We start from the raw sequence: 22,979 nt of genomic DNA, 5'->3' as shown, positions 1-22,979 counted from the left end.
GTTTGTCTTTCTCTGATGTGTTATTCTGAACAAGCTAGAAAGTAGCCTCAGATCCCATCCCAGCGCCTAGACCCCCACTGAGATGCATTTGGCATGGCATTTTTGTGGGCATCTCTCTGACCAGGCTCTGGGGGGTTGAGCTGGACCACAGGCGTGCTTGAATGAGCACCTTGTGCAAGGGAGTGATGGAAGTGAGGGAGCACACCACCCTCACCCACCTCCTCCCAGGCACCTGCACCAGCTGGGCATGAGCCTGACCACTGGCTACTGCTCTGCTCTCCCTTGCTGATGCACACTGCCAAGATCATCTGCAACTGAGGCACCAGCCAGCCCCAAGACTGACTTGGGGAGCAAGGTCTGGGCTGAGACCAGGAACGTGTCTGGGAACCTATGCACCCAAACCTCTGTATCCCCCTTCTGCTCTACTCTTTGTACGTCTGCCTGCTGGGATTTAAGGGGCCAGGTGTGAATGTGGGTGTGAAAGTGAGTGATCCTATATGGTGTGCCACCCTCAGCCCAGTTGCCCTCCGTGCAAACTGGACACCTGCACATGCCTGACCCTAGGTGCACACTCACCTTCTGTGGTCCGCGTCTTGCTCTCAGGTGTGCTGCCTCCATGTCTAATGGATGCAGGAGGCCGTTCCTGCCCAAGAGCCAAGGCCCACAGAGGAGCCATCATGCTAATCTGTGGTCATGGCACAGTGTGGAGAGGTTATCAGGGCTCAGCGTGAGGCCAACTGTCTGGCTACAGCCCTGACACTGCTTTCAAAAGATGGTCCCCTCCACTCAGTTCTTCTCATGTTTGCCTGCACCTATTCACTGACCCTTAGGCCTCCTAACCCCTGACCTTTAAACTGAGGTTTGGGGAGGGAAGGCTAGTGAAGTTTATCTCTAGATCTGAGAAGGTACCATGTAGCCTGTGGAGGGGGCCTCCCTTCCCTTCTGCAGGACCACCCTTGACTCACCCCTGACTTCTTTCATCCTGAACAGGCCCACAGTGGTGAAGGAGGGGCAAAGAAGGCCCCAACTCTGGCTTTCGGAAGTGGGACCCAGCTGGCAAGGTAAGGGGGCTAAACTAACCTAGCTCACCCAGCCTAACCTCCATGCTACTATCTGGTTCCACCTCTCTCTGGAGGATCAAGGGGGCTTCCTAAAATGACCATGACTGGGTTCAAAGCTCCCTGCAGGACCCCCTTCTCCTCCAAGGGCCACACCCTGACTTTCAGGAGACGCCCTTCCAGGGCTTTGGCTGATCAGTTCACCCCTACCCCCACCCCTACCTGTTTCCCCCTCTTCATGGGAAATAGACCTCTCTGCCCACAGGATCAGAGCCACTTTCCCACAGGCATCAGGCATCCTTACTCCTGGGCATTATACCCCTGCCACAAGGATCTGCTCACTTTCTTCCTCCTGTCCACCTGTGTCCTGGTTTGGCACCTGCTCTGCGCTTCTGACTGGAGCCAGAGGTCAGAAGGACAGAATTTTGGCTCTAGAATCTCCCCCCGCCTGGAGTTCAGGCCTGGCGGCACCTTCCTTGGGAAACGTAGGGGGGAGCGGCTGCCAAAACCCCTCCTCCGGCCCTCAGAGGCCCCGCCCCTGCCTTCCTCACGGCCACGGCGGCGCCATCGCTGCTCGCGGTCCCCCCGCTGGGGGCCCTCTGCCGCTGGGCCGAGGCCGGAGCCCCCGCCGTGGCCGCCGCCGCCGCCGCCAGGGAGGGGGAGGGGGTCATAAATAACCCGCGGGGCGGCGCGGCCCGGGCGGTGCAGACGGTGACCCGAGACGTCCCCGGGGAGCGCGCGGGGGCGGCCCGCAGACCCTGCTGCCCCCAACCCGGGCTCGGCCAGCCTTGACCGCCTCTTCTGGAGCTCTCCGACCCAGTCCACAACTGGCACTCCTGCCAGTAGCCTCCCTCCCATCCTGGAGTGCCTGCCTACCCCCATCTCCAGACTGTGCCCCTTAGAGCCCCTTTTCATCCATTCCTTCACCAATCAATCATTTATTGAGCACCAGATGTGGAACCCCAGGGAGAGGGATCCAGAGGTGAGGCTGGGAGATGCAGAGGAAAGCAGTGTGTCTCTGAGATCTCAGGTGCATCCTTGGGCCTGCTCCCTCAGCCTAGTCTTCCTGAGCTCATCCAGGGTGACTGTCAGGGTGGGAGAGCAGGCCCAGACATGCCAGGCACGGGAAGGCATGCAGGGACAGACCACACAGGTGTGAGCACAGCTGACACGTCTCTGAGGAAGTACATCCTTGTGCACACATCCATGTCCTCAGGCAAGCACCCGAAGCCAGCAACAGATACATACAACAGGGTACATTCTCAAAAGCGCATGCGCAGGACAGGGGCTTGCACAGATGCTGACATCTTGACCACAAACGTGCACGGACAGTGTATGTGTTCACTTACAGCACAGCCAGAGGAAGGACACCAAGACCTGTGCAAAAACATCCGTAGACACACAGGCCTGCACCATGGGCTCCATTTGGATACAGCTGTCATATCTAAGACAGCATGGCTGGGGCAAGGGTCTGGTTTAGGAAGGGTTAACCTGTGAGGTCAAAGGTCAGTGGTGAATCAGCTGGGGCTCCCCCAGACTCCCTGCAAGAGTGGCCAGAGCTTCGGGGAGGAATGTGTCTGTTCCCAGCTGCAGGTCAGACACAGGAGGGGCTGCCCTGCTGGGACATGCCTTACCTTTGGCCAGCCATGAGCTGGCGGCAGGCCATGCCGTCTCCGTCTCAGGAGTAGAGATGTTTCCGAGCCCAGTCTGTTCACTGACCTTAACATATGCCATTTAAAGGAGAAAGAGATAGGACCTAGGGTCAACCTTAGGTTCTCCCGTGGGTGTGCAGACTTGGGGCACCCACAGGGCACACGCTGCCAGAGAGCACTGGTTACATGATACTCACCTGCTGTGTTACACAGAAGTTGGCACACACACACACTTTCTCAGACACAAATACAATGACACAAATGAGCTCAACACACAGGGTGCACTGGGTACACTGATGTCGTACAGAGGAGGTTGCTGGTCTGGCAACATGGGTCGGAGTCTGGCTACCACTGGTTCTGCTTGCTTGGCCCCTCTTGAGGAGGAACGAAGACACCCACTTGCTGGCATCACTGGGGACAGAGAGCAGCACCTGCCCCAGAGCAGCCTGCCGGGGGCTGTGGACCCTTCTTGGCCCGGGTTATGCTGAGGTAGGCTGACACAGGTGGTAAGGACGGCAGACTCTGCAGGAGCCTGCGATTTGGGTCCTCCTGGCTAGCCACTGAATGACCCAGTCTTCTCTGCCCTTCTTTGGACCTTAGTTTCTCCATCTGAAAAATGAGATAGGGGCTCAAAATCTGTGGGTTCCCTTTGGCCCAGAGGAGAGCAGTCAGGGTAAGATGTGGCTACATGTGCCCTGGTCAGCACAGGGAGGCAGGCCTGGCACACCCTAGATGCTTTCTCCATAAATGGGCCCAGAGTGCAGGACCTGGGGGGTCCACTCCAAGGTAGGGCCAAGTAAAGGGCAGGAGCAGAGTCTTCCAGGGCCCCTAGGGACAAAAGAATCTATCCCAGTGAATGGGCATGAGGGCTGGTGTCACCCCTTTCTCTCCCTGTCGACATTGCCAGCCTACTGCCTGGACGTGGCTTGGGGTGGAAACGGGGTTGGGGGGACCTCTGGACGCAGCTGGTGCCCTGCTGGGTGGATGTGGGTGCCAAAGCCCCATGTGGTCCTCATCCCTCATGGCACAAGCCTCTGCAGCACCAGTCACCCCCTCTTTCAGATGTCAGGTCAGGGAGATGACCAGAGTGGAGTAGTAGAGCGGGGTGCAGCACGCCGACTCAGCTCCAGTCCCATTACACCCCTATGTCCCAGGAATGTGCCAGCAGGGGCTGAGTGTGAGAGACGAGGAGACCCTTACCTGAGAGTGTAGGGTTTCCTATGTGCTCGTGTGTGTCCATACTGTGTGCTTATGTGGGAATGTGCTTCCCTCCTCCTGTGACCACAGTCTTGCTGTCCACATCAGCTCATAGTCAGCGTAGATCCCACATGAAGGCCTTAGGGACCCACGCTCCTCATTGTGGGGGTATAGGCCCTGGAGGGTCAATCCCAACTCGGCTGGTCACATGTTTACTCTTTGCATGGTCAGCTGTCTTGGCCTGGGCAGACCTGTGACCACAGTCCTGATAGAGACATTAGGATGTGCTGTCCTCAGAGTCATAGGGCAGCGGTCAGGCTCCCATGGGGGGGAGTGGGTACTGGGGGAGGAGTGGGCTTGGATGTGGGAGGGGCCTTGGAGTTGAGCATGATGAGCATGATGGGGCAGAATGGGCTCCCGTGGGCTCTCTGCCAGGACTGCCAGGTGGAAGTTGAAGGAGAAGAGGGGACATTCAGGTGGGGACCCTCAGCACAGAAAGCCTGGAGGCAGAGGGAAACTGGAGGTGAGGGGTCAGTTGGTGGAGGGCTAGGAGGGTGGGTGGCTACAGCTGCTGTCTCCAGGCCCAGCTCTGAAAGACTCCCAGGCTGCACAGGGAGTCCAGACTGGCTCTGGGAGCAACTGTTAATATGTTGGACTTCCTGCAGAGTGTGAGCTCCCTATGAGCAGGACTTTTGTTTTCTGACATACCCACGTGTCAGCATTTGAGGGCTGCATACAGGGGTCCATCCTGGTGTGGCCCACTCAGCCCAGCTTGGCCTCCCTGACCTGGGGAAGCCCCATCCCTGCTCACCTCTTCTCCCAGCACCTGTCCACTGGGCTTCTGCCCAGGCAGGACTCTGAATACCCTCCTGTCCCCAGAAGATTCTTAAGAGTTTGGCCACAGGCATCCTCTTCATCAGAGAGAGAGAGAGAAAGTTCTCAAGCCTCTTGGCAAGGCCTCATCCACTATGCTGCAGCAGGATTGCAACTCTGCGCCTGCCTACGCTGGGAGGAGGGGTGGTCTGGGTGTACCTCACACACAGTCCCACCGTCAGGGTCACCAGGAAGACCAACAGTCACTTTGACAGCATGGATTTGTCACATCAAGACGTAGCAAGCCGAGGTGGTCAGTGAGTTTCACGATTTCACGAGTCCAGCCCAGGCTGGCTGTTTGAGGTCATCGACTTGGCCTGACCCCATCCAAGGCCCGGTCCTCCTTGCCAGTGGGCCCATTCCTCCAAGGGCTGGTTGAGTTGGTGACATTCCTGTGGGGCGCACTGAATGCGTTAACATCTGTGAGTGCCTGTCTGGGTGTGAGTTTCCTTTATTTTTATTATTTTTAAAGATTTACTTATTTGGTGGGGGGAGGGACAGAGAGGGAGAGGGGAAGCAGACTCCATGCTGAGTGGGGAGCACAATGCGGGTGCCCAATCTCATGACCCTGAGATCCACCTGAGCCGAAACCAAGAGTCAGACACTCAACCAACTGAGCCACCCAGGCACCCCTGGGTGTGAGGGTTCCTTTATTACTGCAACCCACTAAGTCCTCCATGGGGTCAACTCATCTTCTGTGCAGAGTGGCCCCGCACACTGTGCCATGAGAACAGGAACTTTGTGATGTCCAACCGTTTGAAGTTATGCACGGTGCCCCAGGTGCAGTCTCAGAAGTGGGTAGGCTGAAGAGCACAGCCTGGTACGGGCTGAGACCCTGAGCAGAGCCCATCGGCAGAGGCCAGACCCACACCTACCTCCGGCAGGGGAGGGGCAGCAATTCCAGGGCTCTGTCCAAGGCCACAACCTGGCACTTTCTCCGGGGCATTTAACAGTCCCAGGTTGGCCTTGGGGGCCTTCCCACCTGCAGACTGGCCAGGCTGCTTGGAGGCCTGGGGGAAGTGGGAGCAGAAGAGGCAACTGGAGGGACTGGGGCTGGTCTGAGGGGGTTTTACCTCTGCATAGAGGAATATGGGCATCCCCAAATGTGGAGTCCTCATGCCCTGCTCAGGACAAAGGATCCTGACCTTTGATGCTCTGTGTACATGCAGATGCTAACAGATGTCAGCGTGCTATAGACCCCTTCCAGGAGAACAGACAGACCATTCTTCCAGACTGGGTGGCCTTGCCAAAATATGAGTCTGCCACATGTTGGCAGTTGAGTAACTGTGTGTCTAAGGTCCAGCAGGTATATGTGGGCTCCTGAGCTCCTGGGGCCTCAGAGACATGACAGGGTGATTCATGACTGGTGAGGGGCAAAGCCAGAACTCCTGCTGGGTTATCCCATCTTCCATCCAGGAACATGGTCCTCAGCAAATTGTCAGCTTCTGCTTGATACCGTGATTTTGGCCTCAATACATTGGGATTTTTCTTAGTGCTTCTAGTTGACGCCTTGCTATGTATTAGATGAGCTTCACTCATGGGCACATGCCCTGAGACCATCCCCTCAGATCAGCCTCACCTCTCATTCCTGCCTCACCCACCCCTCAAACATAGGCTGGGTTGAGGGGTAGATGGGTGGGGGGATGGACTGATGGGTGAATGAGTGGATGATGGGTGACTGGGTAAGTGGGTGGGTTCTACACTAGGCACTCTTCTCTTTCATAAGTACTTCTGTGGTTTCCTTTACAGACTATGAACCTGAATCTCTAGCTTCAGTCCAGACACTCAAGATAAGTAGGTGGTAGCAGGCCAACATTACCACCATGCACAGAGAGCATAGAACCTGGATCCCTGGTGCTTTTAGAGACTACAAAAACATTTTACTTTTAATTTCCCTTAAAACCAGAAGGAAAAAAATAATATAATAGCCTGCCCTATGCATCCACCCCACAGCCCCCTGAGTTTTTTTCCTACCACCATGCTGTCATCCCCATCTCGCTCGCAGTCCCTCAGAGAGCAGGCACCATACTCCTCCCCATTAGCCAATCAGCAAACCTCATATGTGCTCCCTTCTAGATCCATTTCCTTCAAATACCTAGTCTGGCCCCTCTCACCTATGATATTTCTGTGATACTCCCAGACTCTGCCCCCACTCATCCAGTACCTGATGGGCACATCTGGCCAACTTGCTCTCCAGGGGCTCCTTTGGGAACAGTCTGGGACCCTTGGCCTCCAGGCCTTGCCTCCGCCCCTGGGCTCAACTTCCTGTTTCCCTGTCTTCTTCAGTGTCTGAGCATGGCTGAGTTGTTGTCTTTGCCCAGGAGCGTCACTCCCTAATATCACTATTCTGTGGCCCCATTACCACTTGTGTAGCAACTTCTGCATTTGGGAGTCCTTTCCTCCATTGAAAATTTTTAAATTGTATTTTATAACTCTATTGATATAAAGACAAATATAATCCATGGTAGATATATTATTTAATATTCATTATTATTATATTATTTTTTTTCCTTCTGGTTTTAAGGGAAATGAAAGTAAAATGTTTTTGTGGTCTCTAAAAGCACCAGGGATCCAGTTTCTATGCTCTCTGTGCATGGTGGTAATGTTGGCCCTGCTACCACCTACTTATCTTCAAGACTTACAGCAGCAACCCCTCCTCCAAGAAGCCTCCCTGGATTACCTTCCTTTCCTGTCAGGGTGTCCTGCACCCCAGAACACCAGCACATACCCTGGACCCACAGGTTTCTTACTGTGTTGCTGAGGCCCTGGGCAGACGAGGGTGCTCAGAAGGGCCAAGAGGAGCCCCCCTGGGGATGCTGATTTGGGTGACTTCACTGAGAAGTGATTCTGGCAGGCTGGTACAGAAGCTGAGCTGGAAGTGGCAGTGGCAGAGGGAGGTGGTGTTGACAGAGACTGAGATTTTGAAGAAAGACCTGACCTCTAGGGAGGGGCAGGCAAGGCCAGCAGACATCACTCCCAGTTCTGGGTGAGTGGCAGGAGCCCAGGCCCAGAGTGGCCCTAGCTGCCAAGACCTCCCCATCTCTGCCTGTAGGGACTCTGCCTGTGTCTACACCTGCAAGTAAAGCTGGACCAGGCCATCACATCTCTGGAGCCGGGGGTTTGACTTCCCTCTTTCTGGGCCCCCCTCCTCCAGCCATTTTGCCCCCAGGGTTTCCAGGCAGGTCCAGCTGCACCCCCATCCCCCAACCCTACTCTGGCTCTGGCCAGGTTCTCAAAGGTCTACCAGGGAGGGTGGGGCACAGACATGCACATGCCTGGGTGCACACCGAGCCTCTGTCTTGACCCTCGAGTGCCCAGCCTGGGGATTGAGTAGTGGCCACTCAGATTGGTGATGTGGGGATGGGGGTCTAAGGGCATTTACAGCCCAGGTCCAGGGGATGACTAGGTTCCTGGTGCCTGCCCATGATGATAGGAAGCACTCAGATCCCTGGGCACCATCAGGCTGCTCTGAACAGCACGGGAGGGTTCCAGAGCAGAAGACTCACCCCCCTCCCCCAATCCCAGTGCCTGCAGCACTGAGGCCAAGACTAATAAAACACCCACCTCACAGGAGACAGCTTTATCTTGTTGATCGGAAGTCTGCCAGCCCAATTTATGATGGAACATAAGCTCTCCAAATCTGAATTTATGCTCTGTAGTATAACGAGAGGTCAATGGGATTAAAAGTGGGCTTGTGAGAGGGCCATAGGCAGCTCAGTCCTCCGCGCTGCCACAGGAACCTCATGGCCTGAGTCCCTGCACCCAAGGGAGGACAGCACAGCCCAGCAGCAGGACAGGAAAAGGGAGGGCAGGGGAGAGATCAGCCTGAGAAGGGGAAGGAGGATGGGAGGCCAGGCAGGAGAAGCGGACAGAGTGGGGCACGGAGCCTGGGGCTGCTGCTGGCCTGGACCATCGGTGTGACAAAAAGCAGGCACTGGGGAAGAAGGGTAAAGACAGGTAGGGATCAGAGGCTTTCATGCAGGGACAGGGGAGCTTTCTCTCACCACCAAGCCCTGGGCTAGCCCCTGGCCCTGAGAACGGGTAGGAGATGGCCCTGAGGCAGGCTGAAGGACAGAGTTCTGACCCTGGCCCCGGGGCCCAGCTCAGTCAGACCAACCTCCCTGTCCCCCTCCTCGACACCCTCTGTCTTCAGCACCCCGTGGAGTCCTGGGTGAGGGTGAGAGAGGGGTGTGCTCTGTTTAGGTGGGGCCCTGCACACCCGTCTAGCATGAGACTGACTTTCTGAGCTCAGGCTAGACCCTGGCTTCAGAATTTATACAAATAAACGAAATGAAAAGTGCTGGCAGCCCTGATCTGATTACAGAGTCATTCATTCTTTGGTCGTTAATAATTTGTGCAATAAAGGATTGCGGCCGCTCAGTGTGAGGAGGAGGCTGTGGCCCAGCCTTCCCTTGGCGCCGGGGCCGCGGGAGCTGGAAACATAAATTATTAGTTTCTTATCGCTCAGCCTGCCATCGCTCATGCTGCCAGGAGCCTGGCAGGAGCCAGCGGCAGTCCCACCGCCTGCCTTGGCCTGACTCTCAGCTGCTGTTTGTTGGGAGACTCTGGGTGAGGCCCCTCATCGCCCCTCCCCCAGCCCCTCACTGGTGGGACCCTGGACCTTCAGGGTCTGCTTAGGGGCTGCAGCTGGCACTGAGGCCTATTCTGGAGCTAGGGGAGCTTTGGGGTTTTAGTTCTTGTGCTCTGAGCCTCAGGCCCTCCCTCTCTGTAAGTGAAGCCAAACCACTGGAGGTTGGTCAAGCAACCGCACACTCCTGGCCCATGGTATTTGCTCAAAAAGGGCAGTGGTCATTATGAGCAACACCACAGAGGTCCACAAACCGCTCTCCACCTTGGCCAACCCCCCGGTCAAGGGAAAAGAAAGGTCTGTATCTGGGTGTGTGTCAGCTCCTCTTGGTATGAACGTGCCTTCCTGGGTGGGACTCAGAGCAAGCGCCTGTCCCTGAGTGTGCACACCTGCAGGCATGGCATTCACTCCCTGGCTCGTTTTGTTTTCCTGGGTCCAGCACTGGGCTCTTGGTCTGGTGGGCTGGCATAGAGCAAATGGTCTAGACAAGGGTGCTGATGGAGGTACCCGGTGCCCAAGCTGCAGCAGGGTGGGGCCTGTGGGGTGGCTGGGAGTGTGTGCTGTGCCCCTGAGCTGTGCATCCGTATCCCCAGGTGGAGCTGCTGAGGTGTGCAGTGGTGGGGGCTGAATGCAAAGCCTGCAGAGGAGTGTTCCAGCCCAAGCAGTGATTAAGGCAATTATGGTAATTACAGAAATGAGCACCCTCAGGCAGGGCTCCCAGCCTGTCCACTGTGGTTCCCTGTTTCTACCCACAACCTGGGGAGGCTGAGGCAAGGTTGGGAAATTGGGGTGGGGGCTCCAGACTCCAGATATCCTGGATGGAGGATGTGGAAGGACTCAGGGTGTGGGCACTGACATTTGCCTCTTCCCTCTTGGCTTGCTTCCTGGGAAACTGGTGTTACACCCCTAAGCCTACCTCAAACCCACCAGGTTGGTGTGACCTGGTGGTTGGAGGTGTGCTGCACAGAGTGCCTGAGACTGAATGCCCAGGGCCCTGAACCTACCACTTCTTGGCTGCCTGGCCTTGGGAAGACCTTTAACCTCTCTGAGTTTCAATTTGTAAAATGGGAAGGAGAGTTAAACAAAACAATTAATATGTATCGAGCATCTGCTGTGTGCCAGGCATCCCAAGTCTGCAGGGTGGGGTGGAGACGGCTCATTCCAGCTGGGCAGTTGCCTGCAGGGTCTGGGTCTGAGCCCAAGTCCCCCTGGCAGAGATCCTGCTCTGTCCGCATCCAAGCAGTCCACCCCTTCCCAGAACTGACCTCTTCTTAGCAGCCTCAGAAGGTCCCCACCTAACACATTCAGCCTGTCCTCTGGCTTCTTGAACACCCAGAGACAGTTGGAGTGGGCCCTTTCATGCCCTGTGCTCTCACCCTGCCATCCCTGTCATTTCTGGGTCAGCATCAAGTGACTGATTTTCCTTCTCATGGGTTGCATTTTCCTGCTTCCTTGCATGCCTGGTGATTTTTAATCAGGTGACTAGGATTGTGAACTTTGATGGGTGCTGACTATTTTCAAAAATATTCTTGTACTTTCCTCTGGACATCAGGAAGTCATTTGGAAGAAGTTTGGTCCCTTCAGGTCTTGCTTTTAAGCTTTGCTGGGAGAACTAGAGCAGCGTTTGGTCTAGGGATAATTTCGTCCCATTTTACTGTTGCAAGACCCAATTGGTACTCCGCCCCAGTGAGGTGAGGTCTTCCAGGCTGACCACTGGACCGAGCACTCTCCACAGCCCTGTGTGAGCTCTGGGCAGGGCTCGCTGTGGCCCTCTCTGTGGTTTTCCCGGCCTCAAGCACGTTCCTCATGCTCTGCAGATCTCTAGGACTCTCTCCTCTCCCGTGCCCCCTCCTGCAGACTCTAGCTGCCTTGGCTTTCTAGGACTCCCAGCTCCATCTCTGCCCTTGGGGGGACCCCTGGAACTGCTGGGTCCCCTCCCTGCACCACAGCTGGAAATGCTCAGGAAGTGAGCTGGGGCCTCTCAGGGACTCCCCCTCCTTCATCACCTGATGTCCAGTGTTTCGAGGGCCATGTTTTCTGTATTTTGTCTGGTGTTTGAGTTGTTTCTGGCAGGAGGGTAAGCCTGGCTGCTCTGTCTTGTCCAAGCATCTGTCCCATGAGTGTGCCTACAATGTGTTCCATAGCTCGTGCATATAAGAGGCTCTCAATGAATGTTTTCCAAGCATGCCTGGACTGCTTATGTGACCCAGCTCCATGGCCCATACAGTCCGTAGCACGACAGACCCTTGGCCCCATCACTTGCTGACCTACCACAGCCTGGTAAAGGCTGGGCCATCCTGAACTTCAGCCCAGGGAGGGTGCATCAGAGGGGATCCTGTGGTCAGGGGCCTGGGAGCCACAGCTCCTTGAAGCACTCCCAGCCTGGTATCCACTGGCCCCTTCTACCTCCAGGACCTTTCGTTCAATCCCTGCTGCCTTGGGTGACTAGTAGCTTTGCTGTGGGGACAAGGAGGACCGAGAAAGAGGAAATGGGCCACAGCACATGAACTGCAAAGGTGCACCAATGCCTGGAGCAGGAAGAGCTGGGAGTGGGGGCTAAGTCCACTGTGGGGAGAGCCTGATGGGCCGTGGACGAGGGGTCCATCCCTCAGCTGGGAGGGCTTCATCACCAGTGCCCTAGGATGCTGCCACTAGGGGAGGAAATTCAATCTTGGAAGTCCCTGGGAGTGGAGAGAAGCTTTAAAGATGCCAGGTTTGTTTTATTACCTGAAAGTGGATACTCTGTGGACCATATGAGCAGCAGCTTTGGTCATAAACACACACACGTGCCACACAAGGGCATGCATTTGCTAATGTGTGTATACACACAACACAGGCAGGAGTGGACATTGTCTGAAACAGAGGTGGGTTCAGATCTTGGCCTGCCATTGCCCAGGGATTCCAAGGACAGGGTGTTTCTGACACAGGGAGCTTGGAGGGGTGGAATTCATCAGGGCTGGCCCTCTGGCCAAAAGCAGCCTGGGGCATGGTACCTGGAGGAGGTGGACATCTGACCTGCAGGCAAACCAGGGTCTTGGCTTTGAGCTCTGAAGATAGATGGGCAGACAGCATCAGGAATGGGATATTCCAGAGCAGGGTGGAGGGACAGAATGGGAGGGAGTGAGGGCACCATCCACCTGAGTCTTGGTCTTGAACCGGGCTCTGTTTCTTCTGTTTGGGGGACATGTTGGACCCAAAGGCTCCAATGAGCCAGACATTCTTTGAGTGGCAGGTAAACCTCTTTCTCAGAGAGAGAACCTGGTGTCAGCTCAAAATGCCACCCACGGGGGGGCCTGGGTGGCTCAGTCGGTTGGGCATCTGCCTTTGGCTCAGGTCATGATCCTAGGGTCCTGGGATTGAGCCCCGCATTGGGCTCCCTGCTCAGCGGGGAGCCTGCTTCTTCCTCTCCCTGCTTCTTCCTCTCCCTCTGCCACTCCCCCTGCTTGTGCTCTCTCTCTCTCTGTCAAATAAATAAATCTTAAAAAAAAAATGCCACCCACACACACAAAAATGCCACCCACCTTTAGCACAGCCATCATCAAGGTAGAACATCTGGGAACCCCACATCAGAGGCTTATATGGGGGGAGGATGCTACCCCCAGCCACCCCCGGGGAGCTTAGAAGCCAGTGTTACTCCTGGGAGGTGACATCTGTCCCCAGGAGGCACTATTTTCAAAGGCAGTGACTACGGGAAGCTCAGTGCCCAAAGAGCACAGACTCCCTGCCCAGGCATTTTCCTCCCAAGGCTCGAGCTGTCTGTCTGATGAGACCCCTCCTTCTTGTCCCACTCCTGCTCCCCTTTAGAGTCTTAGGCCTCCCCTGAGTGTGGCCTTGTAGGCAGCCCTCATAAGATCCCGCTGTTTCTCCACTGGCCTCTCCCGTACCGTCCAGAGTGTTCAACCTGTCATTTCTCGACTCATTAACTCCATGGTTCCACTGTCTACAAGGTGAACACACATTTATGATTTCTCCCTGGTTTGTTCAGTCAGCTCTAAGTATGCCTCTGTGCCAGGCACAGTGTCGCACCCCCCAGGGACTAAAGTGAATGGTTCACACGGCCCTTTCTTCCGGGTGTGGGAATCGGAAAAGGAAGCAGGCTGGACTACCCACATTCCAGAACGGCACTTTGACACCAGTCCCCTCTGTCCAATTCTACTCATCCTTCCATGCCAATTTCAAATGCTGCTTCCTCTTTGAAGCTTCCTGGATCTCTCTGGTCTGAATGAGTCCCTTGTCCCTTGAACTTCTGAGCACACTTCCCTGCCTTTCCAGAACTCTGACTCTGACTTGCACGGGAATCTGCTATTCCTACCTGAACTGTGAGCCCCAGAGGGGTCTCCTCTCTACTCCAGGGGCCAGCCAGCCCTCAGGAGGCCTTGGAAATAAGGGTCACAATGACTCAGCCTTTCACAAGCGTGATCTCAGGTGCCCTTAGAGCAACCTGTGTGGCAGGTGCTCTTTCTGCATCCTTCACAGACCAGGTGGCAGGTGGCGGAGTAGCTTTGGGGTCTGGTCCTCTGGACCTCTGTGCTTTAGCAAAGGAGCCCACAGCTGCTCTGGGCCAAGACCTGCCCCTGAGCTCATTATTTTGATGATTAATTAATCCTTTAGTGATCAGCTAAGGAGGTCTCATGGATTCCTGGGCCTAAAGCGGAAGAAAGCAGGGGATCCAGAAGGATCCAGAGGAGCCATTGGCTATCATTCTGCTGCCTGGGGCTGGTGCTGAGAGTTGCCTGCCTCTGGATACCTCAAGGTCCAGAGGCTCCAGTTCGTATGGGCAAGGGTTCATCTGACTTCCGAAGCTGCTGGAGGCTGCTTTGTTGTGCTCACCTGCAGCTACATGGTCACTGGTCATCCTACCTCTAGCTCATGGGCTGCCTGCTTCCTTCTTTCAGCACCAGCCAAAGCTCATAGACACTCAGCCCCTCCTCCTGTCTGTCCCAGCACCCCATTCCGTGGCTCACCACAGTTTTCTGATCCCTCCAGCCCCTTCCTCTGGGGATATAGCCTCTTCTCTCTACAGCCTTGCCTGGACTCTGAATCCCAGCTGCTTCAAGGCTCAGCCCCCACCCCCCACCCCACCGTCATCACTCTGCAGGGCAGACAGGCTGGCTCAGCACACACAAACACAGAATCACACACACATGTCTTTTTTACCAAGAGTACACATTAGGGTACACAAATCTACTAACTTGGCCAGGGTATGTGCTAACACAGAGACAATTCCCCTGGGTTTCCCTCACCCAAGCCCAGAAACCCTGAATGGGGCACCCCCACCTCCACTCTGTGTGGTCGCCTCTAGACTGATTTCATTTATCACTGGCTGAGGATGAGTAATTTTATCGTGAAACACAGTTTCAGGGTGATAGATGAGGGAGTGGGACAGGTGATCGCCTCACTGCCTCCCTCCCCTTGGAGAGGGAGGCTGGAAGGAGATTCTTGCCCTTTTATAGAGGGAGAGTAGCCTTGGAGGGGGTGAGGAGGCAGAAGCTAAGATTGGGTGGCTGGCAGGGCCAGGGTGGGAGTGGGGTTAGGGAGGCAGAGGATGAAGACTAGGTCCAGGACACCCGTGGTGAGGAAAAGGGGGCAAGGCCCAAGTAAGGAAGTGGACATGTCCTTCCCCCAAATCTTGCTCAGGGCTGAAGCCCACAAAGTCCTATTGGGGGTGGTGCAGGTATATGGCTCCAGTGTCCAGACAGAGAAAGTGGAGAAAACTTTTCTCTGAAAACCTCCATAATCTTTTCCTCATCTTAGTCTTAACCTTGTCTTCTATTTGCAATGACATTCTCTGAATTGATACCCTTTTCAACAGTGTCTATCTCACTAGCATGAGCATACCTACACTTTTCAAAATAACAACCAAGACTATCAACAATTGTCACATACATTTAGAGCCTATAGTTTTGGATTTTCTGGAGCCTCTTCCAGCTCCAATTAGGATTCTAGCTTGAATGGCTGCCAATGGTGGTTGGGGTGAGAGTAGTCTCTGGCCATGGTGGGGTGGCTGAGGGCTCCACAGGAGGGGGCTGGCAGGCACAGGGTGCCCAGGGAACAAGCCCACCCCTATTTGTATGGTATGAGAAGTTCCTGGGGTCTGGGAGGGGGAATGAAAGCATCAGACCCGGCTTTTTCCTAGATGTGATCAGTCAAAGGATCAGCTCCTACCCCCAGCTTCGTGGGACCTGGCAGATTGCCCCATGGCTAGACATCAGGACAAACAGATTCAGCCCTACAGGAGTCTGCGGGGAGGAGCATGAACGTTGGCTGGCTGGTGGGCGTCCTTCCTAGGGGCCCGCGATGGAGCGCGCTGACAATCTCTCGCTGTCACCGCGGTTGACAAGCCCCAAGAAAGACAGTCCCCGCCGCCCCCCACCGGGGCCGGGAGATTTCGGGGGAGGGTGGGGGGGCTGGCGCAGGAGCAGAGCTGTCCCCAGGCAGCCAGCCGGGCAGCGCGTCCCGGGAGGCCGCCGGCGGCGCAGCGGAGGCGCCAGGCGCGTCCGGGAAGTCTGGGCGGCCGTCCGCCCGCAGCTGCCCCCGGGTCCTGCGGCCGAGCCAATCGCGACGACTCGCCGGCGGCGGCAGCTCCCCCTTCCAACCCCCAAACCGGCGCGCCGGTAGCTTAACCCTTCCCTTTCTGTCCCGCTCCAGGTCGGGCTGCAGGCCAGGGGACTGGCTGCTCGGATCCCAGGTGATTCAGCCTGGGTGCTTGGCGCCGAGCCGGGGCGGGGGCGGGCCGAGTCTGGCCTTCGGAGCTTGGAGTGTCCCTGGGGCCTGGTTATACTGCCGGGACAGAGATCCTGGTGGGCAGCCTCAGCAAGCTGCAGGTACAGGACCAGCCCAGCTGGGTCCTCTGGCCCTATCTGCGGTCAGTGCCGTCTCCCCGGTCACTAAGGAGACCACCCCTTATTCCTTGGTCCCATACACCGCCCTGCTCCATCCCCCTAGGTTCTCTGCACCCATATCCACTTCCTGTCCTTCCTGCCAACATCACAGGGTAGCAGGAATGACATACCAATAACGATGACTATTTTTACTAGCATTATTAGTGTGGTAGGCACTGTGCTGTTCCTTCAAATCATGAAGCCAACAATCACTGTGTTGCCCAGGTTGTGGATGAGAAAACGGAGGTCCAGAGAGGCTAAGGACTTGGCCAAAGTCACAGTGGAGAAAGCTGAACAGGATCCTGTCTCTTGCTCAGGAATAATGTCCCCTTCACCCCCCTTCTGCTCCTTCCTTCCCTCCCTCCATCCCAATTCTGTTGTGTGGATCTACCACAATTTGTTTATCCATTCTTCAGTTGATGGATATTTGGGTTGTCTCAATTTTTTGTCCATCGAGAAGAGTGAACATACATGTATATGTATTTGAGTACCAGTTTTCAGTTCTTTGGGGGGTATATGCCTAGGAGTGGAATTGCTGGATCATATGGCAATTCCGTGTTTAACTTTTTGAGGAACCACCAAATTGTTTTCCTCAATGGCTGCACCATTTTACATTCTCAGTAGCACTTGTTATTTTTCTTTTCTTTTCTTTTTTAATCTCTCTTCTTGTGGATGTGGAGTGGTACCTGGTTTATTTATGTATTTGTTTTCTCAGCTAAAAAGTGGTTTCAGGTGGCAGTGGTTTACCAGTAGGGTGGGAGAGGGTCAAGCTGCCTGGTGATGGGGTGAGAACTGTACACATTGCCTCTGATGGTTCTAAAAACCCTTCTGGGAGGCACTATTATCTCTATGACAAAATAGCCTCACAGAGAGTGGGTGACTTGCTCAGGGACATTCAACTTCTTACTGGGGAGAATTTTGCTGATTCCAAAGCCTCCTTTTCCTCTATTCCCTGCTGTCCCTATAAGTCTTAGGAATTAGGCTGGTCTCCAGATGGGCTCAAATGGCCAAACCTGCACGCCATGGCAACAAAATTCCAACCCAGAAGTGGGGGATCTGGTTAGATGTCAGAACCAAATTTCTATAGGCAGATACTTTCTGGAATGTGAGCCCCTTTCTGTGAATTTGGGGTCTAGAATAAGACCAGAATTTTGGGAACCTGTCCATGGCTATGATGCCCCCGCCCCAAGCTTCCTTTTTGCTCACCTTCATTTCCACATGTTTATTTTTTGGAACTCTTCAACAGTGTGCCCAAATCCAGGGAAGGTTGGAACGGCATTTCAAGGAGGAGCAGCGCCCCCTCGTGGCGGCGCTGTGTTCCTTCGCGGAGGACCCACAGCGGGTCCACTCTGGGAAATCAGCACCACGGATGGGGACCCTCGCCCTCTCAGGGACAGTAGGCAAGCGCCGTGGTATCTAGGGACAGGACACGATGCGAGGAGGTTGGGAGCGGACAGCTCCTCAATCATCCAGGTACCGGAGGAGGAAAGGCAAGTACGAGCAGGCACATGGGCCCAGCATCCCCAAGCCCCAGGGGCCCTGGTTTCTTGGGTGATGGGGAAAGGGGTATCAGGTGGCCCTGGAGCCTCACCAAACTCCGGAGCAGGGGCTTCTTTGGACCTCACAGGTTTGAGGGTGGGAAGGAGCCTCCACACTCATGTTTTCAAGGCTCTGGCTCTAGAGGAGTGGTGACCTAGTGTAGCCCCTACCACCCTTCTGCTGCTCTTCCTGGCTGCCCAGAAGAGCCTGCTGACACAGCAGTTGAAGCTCTGATGGGTAGAGGCTTTGTTTCAATCACAAAACCGTAGACCAGGATCTGGGGCCACTGGGACTTGCACCATCCTGTGTGGCTGGCACAGTGCTCATCCATGAGCCCTGGTGGCTTTGCATGGTCCAGTTATTCTCACTGCTTGGGAGAACATTGCACTGACAGAGGGAACTCGGGCTGCAGTGGTTTAGTCCAGAGCCACATCTGTCTCGCTGAGAACCCCTCATTGGGGCTAAATTCTAGGTTCCCCTAGCCCAGATCCAAGCTCTTTCTTGGGCTTGGTCACTGGTGATGCTGTCTGTGGCTTGCTGGTGCCCCCTCTAGTGTTGGTTCTTTCCTCACCAGCAGAGGAAAGGGCTTGTGATATCCCTCTCCTTGGATCTCTCTCTGGCTTGGACTCTCTCCCATGTCCCCATGCACAAGCCTCATATTCAACCTTGTCTTTGGCATTTAGAACATTTTAGGAATGTTTTTCTTTCTCTTTTTAAGATTTTATTTTTATTTATGAGGGAGAGAGAGAGAGGGAAAGAGAAAGAGATTGGGGGAAGGAGCAGAAGGAGAGGGAAAAGCAGACTCCAGGCTGAGCTGGGAGCCTGATGTGGGGCTTGATCTCACAACCCTGAGATCATGACCTGAGCTGAAAGTAAGAGTTGGACGCTTAACTGACTGAGCCACCCAGGCGCCCCTAGAAATGTTTTTCTAGCTAAAGATCCAACCTTTATGAATTATCCTCCACAAAAGTATCAATTTACATAAATTAACATAAAATCATAAAATCATAAAATCACTTAGGGCCTGAGGAGGGTGAGCTAGGGTCCAAAGAGCACCAGCCTCTGGACTCCTTTCCAATGACAGGCCCTGGGGTCTCTGATGAGGGTCTTGAAGATGAATTGATGAGCTGCATTTGGGAGTTGGGGGAACAGTCTAGAGGAGGGAGATGAACATATGTTGGCAGAAGTGCATAGATGTGGAGTGTTCATTTATTCTCAGCTCCTAAGTGCCCAGTGTGTGTAGATGGTAGGGGCTGCTCAGAGGCAGGACTTAGAGCATGAAGGAAGATGAGAGACTGTGAAAGCCTCTAAACTGCCCTCAGTGACCCCCTCATGGTGCCCATACTCTGTGTAATGGCAGGAGTGATGGAGCATCACTTCTGAGATGAGTTATGAAAATATTATGGCAAGCAGAAAGGATGAACACAGTGAGAACCTTAAAAAAGAGAGAAACTATCAAATAGAAGTCATGGAAGTGAAGAATATAATAACTGAAAAATACACTACAGAGGTTTGATGGCAGACTAGATGAAGCAGAAGAAAGGGTCAGTGAATTTAAAGACACGGCAGTGGTGGGCACCTGGGTGGCTCAGTCAGTTAAGCATCCAACTCTTGATTTTGGCTTAGGTCATGATTTCAGGGTCATGAGATCGAGCCCCACATTGGGCTTGGTGCTGGGCCTGGAGTCTGCTTAAGATTCTCTCTCTCCCTCCCTCTGTTCCTCCTCCTCCCTCTCTTAGAAAAAAAAAAAAAAAAAAAGACAGGGCAGTGGAACTCACCCAATCAGTGCAGCAAAAAGAAAAATTAGTGAAGAAAAAAAAAAAGTAAAGATAGCTTGAGGGACTTCTAGGACAATATCAAGTGCACTAACATACATGTTATAGGGCTCCCAAAAGAGGGAGAGAGAGAAAGTGACAGGAAATTTATTTGAAGTAATGCCTGAAAGCTTCCCTAACCTGAGGAAGGAAACAGACATTCAGATCCAGGAAGCAAACAGAATTCCAAATAAGATGAACTCAAAGACACCATTACCAAGACACATTATTTTTTTGTTTTTAAAGATTTTATTTATTTATTTGAGAGAGAGAATGAGATAGAGAGAGCATGAGAGGGGGGAGGGTCAGAGGGAGAAGCAGACTCCCCGCCGAGCAGGGAGCCCGATGCGGGACTCGATCCCGGGACTCCAGGATCACGACCCGAGCCGAAGGCAGTCACTTAACCAACTGAGCCACCCAGGCACCCACCAAGACACATTATAATTAAACTGTCAAAAGTGAATGACAGGAGAGAATAGTAAAAGCATCAAGAGAAAACCATCTTGTTATATACAAAGGAACCCCCACAAGACTATTAGCAGATTTTTCAGCAGAAACTTGCCAGGCCTGAGAGAGTGGCATGATATATTTAAAGTATTGAATGGGTACCTGGCTGGATGAGTTCATGGAACATGCAACTCTTGATCTTGGGGTTGTGAGTTCAAACCCCATATTGGGCATAGAGCTTACTTAAAAAATTACTTAAAAAAAGACAGTGCTGAAAGAAAAAAAAAACTTCCAACCCAGAATACTCTACCTGGCAAAGTTATCATTCAGAATTAAAGGAGAGATACAGAGTTTCCCAGACAAGCAAAAACTAAAGGAGTTCATCACCACTAGACTGACCTTACCAGAACTGTTAAAGGGAGTTCTTGAAGCTCAAAAGAAAGTGTGTTAAGTATGAACAAGAAAACATGAAAGTGTAAATCTCACCGGAAACATAGAGTAAAGATAGTGGATTAATCACTTATAAAGCTAGTGTGAAGGTTAAAAAACAAAAGTGGTAAAAAGAGCTGTAATTACAACAATTAGTTAAGGGACACAGAAAATAAAAAGATGTAAAATGTGACATCAAAAACATAAAATCTGTATGTGGGAGAGTAAAAATGTAGAGCTTTATTTTTTAAAAAAGATATATGTAATGGGGTGCCGAGGTGGCTCAGTCAGTTAAGCATCTGTCCTCGGCTCAAGTCATGATCCCTGGGGTCCTGGGATTGAGCCCTGCATCGGGCTCCCAGCTCAGCGGGAGGCCTGCTTCTTCCTCTGCCGCTCCCCCTGCTTGTGCTCTTTCGTGCTCTCTCTGTCAAATAAATAAAATCTAAGGAAAAAAAAAGATTTATGTATTTATTTGAGAGAGAGAGAGTGGAAGGAGGGGCAGAGGGAGAGAATCTTTCAAGCAGATTCCCTGCTGAGCACAGAGCCTGACTTGGGGCTTTATCTCACGACCCATGAGGTCATGACCTGAGCCAAAACCAAGAGTCAGAGGCTTAACTGATTGAGCCACACAGGCACCCCTAAAAATGTAGAGCTTTAGAATGCATTCAAACTTAAGTTGTTATCAAGTTAAAATAGACTGTTAAAATATAAGCTATTATATGTAAGCCTCATGGTAATGACAACCCAGAAACCTATAGTAGGTACACAAAAGATAAAGAGAAATGTATCTAAGCATAGCACTAATGAAAATCATCAAACGACAAAGGAAGAGAGCAAGAGAACAAAGGAACAGAGAGGAACTATAAAAACAGCCACAAAACAATTAATAATAACACGTAAATAAGTCCACACCTATCAAATAATTACTTTATGTATAAATAGACTAAATTCTCCCATCAAAACACATAGCATGACTAAATGTATAAAAAAACAAGACCCATCTATATGCTGCTTACAGGACTCACACACACTCACTCTGAAAGTGAAGGGATGGTCAGAGGTATCCCTGCAAATGGAACCCAAAAGGAAGCTGGCATAGCTATACTTATACACACAAAACAGACTTTTTTTTTTTTAAAAGATTTTATTTATTTGAGAGAGAGAGAAAGAAAATGAGGGGAGGAGCAGAGGGAGAGGGACAAGCAGACTCTGTGATGAACATAGATGCAAAAATCCCAAATAAAATGTTAGCCGACTGAATTTAGTAATACATTAAAAGGATCATACACCGTGATAAAGCAGGATTTATTCCAGGGATGCAAAGATGGTTGAATATTCACAAATCAATCAATCTGATATATCATATTAACAAAATGAAGGATAAAAATTATATGATCATCCCAATAGACGCAGAAAAAGCATCTGACAAATTTCAACATGCATTTAAGACAAAAAAAAAAAAACCTCTCAACAAAGTGGGTATAGAGGGAATGTACATCAACATAATAAAGGCCATACATGACAAGCCCACAGCTAACATTGTACTCAACAATGAAAAGCTGAAAGCTTTTCCTCTAAGATCATGAACAAGACAAGGATGCCCACTCACCACTTTTGTTCAGCACAGTATTGGAAGTCCTATCCAGAACAATCAGGCAATAAAAACAAATAAAAGGCATCCAAGTTGGAAAGGAAGAAGTAAAACTGTCACTATCTGCAGATGACAGATTATATATAGAAAACCCACTAAAAAACTGTTATAACTGATAATGAATTCAGTTAAGTTGCAGGATACAAAATCAATATGAAAAATCTGTTGCATTTCTATACACTAATAATGAAGCATCAGAAAGAGAAACTATGAAAACAATCCCGTTTACAATTCTATCAAAAAGAATAAAATACCTAGGAGTAAATTTAACCAAGGAGGTGAAAATATGTACTCTGAAAACTATAAAAACAGTGGTGAAAGATATTGAGGATGACACAAACAAATGGAAAGATAGTTCATGCTCATGGAACCTGTTTTGGATTTGAAGGTGAAAACTATGACAGTAAGGAAATAAATTGAAGAAGATGAAATAAATGGAGAAATATTTTGTGCTCATGGGCTGGAAGAGTTAATATTGTTTTTTAAAAAGATTTTATTTCTTAATTTGAGAGAGAGAGAGAGAGAGAGAGAAGCACAAGTGGGGGGAGGGGTAGAGGGAGAGGGAGAAGCAGATTCCTCACTGAGCAGGGAGCCGGATACGGGGCTCCATCCCAGGACCCTGAGATCATGACCCGAGCCGAAGGCAGACACTTAACTGACTGAGCCACCCAGGTGTCCCCACACAAATATTTAATATTGTTAAAATGTCCATACTACCCAAGGCAAGTTACAGATTCATGCAATTCCTATCAAAATTCCAGTGATATTCTTCCACAGAAATAGAGCAAACAACCCTAAAATTTGCATGGAACCACAGAAGACCCTAGATAGCCAAAGCAATCTTGAGATA

General features: G+C 52.2%; 1 long non-coding RNA gene across 2 annotated transcripts in view; it reads left to right on the top strand.

The window, feature by feature from the left end:
• The window catches only part of LOC145721165 (uncharacterized), a 26,323-nt gene extending 3,344 nt beyond the window's left edge, over positions 1-22,979 (top strand). For both annotated transcript variants that reach the window (XR_014144629.1, XR_014144630.1), the window contains exon 2: positions 991-22,979. This is a non-coding gene — a long non-coding RNA (uncharacterized LOC145721165). The remainder of the gene's footprint in view (positions 1-990) is intronic.

This window comes from Leptonychotes weddellii, chromosome 4 (genome assembly GCF_054177405.1).
Source record: "Leptonychotes weddellii isolate Sample4059 chromosome 4, ASM5417740v2, whole genome shotgun sequence".
NCBI classification, from domain to species: Eukaryota; Metazoa; Chordata; class Mammalia; order Carnivora; family Phocidae; genus Leptonychotes; species Leptonychotes weddellii.
The sequence above is the reverse complement of the archived record's forward strand: the minus strand, read 5'-3'. Positions and strand labels throughout refer to the sequence as shown.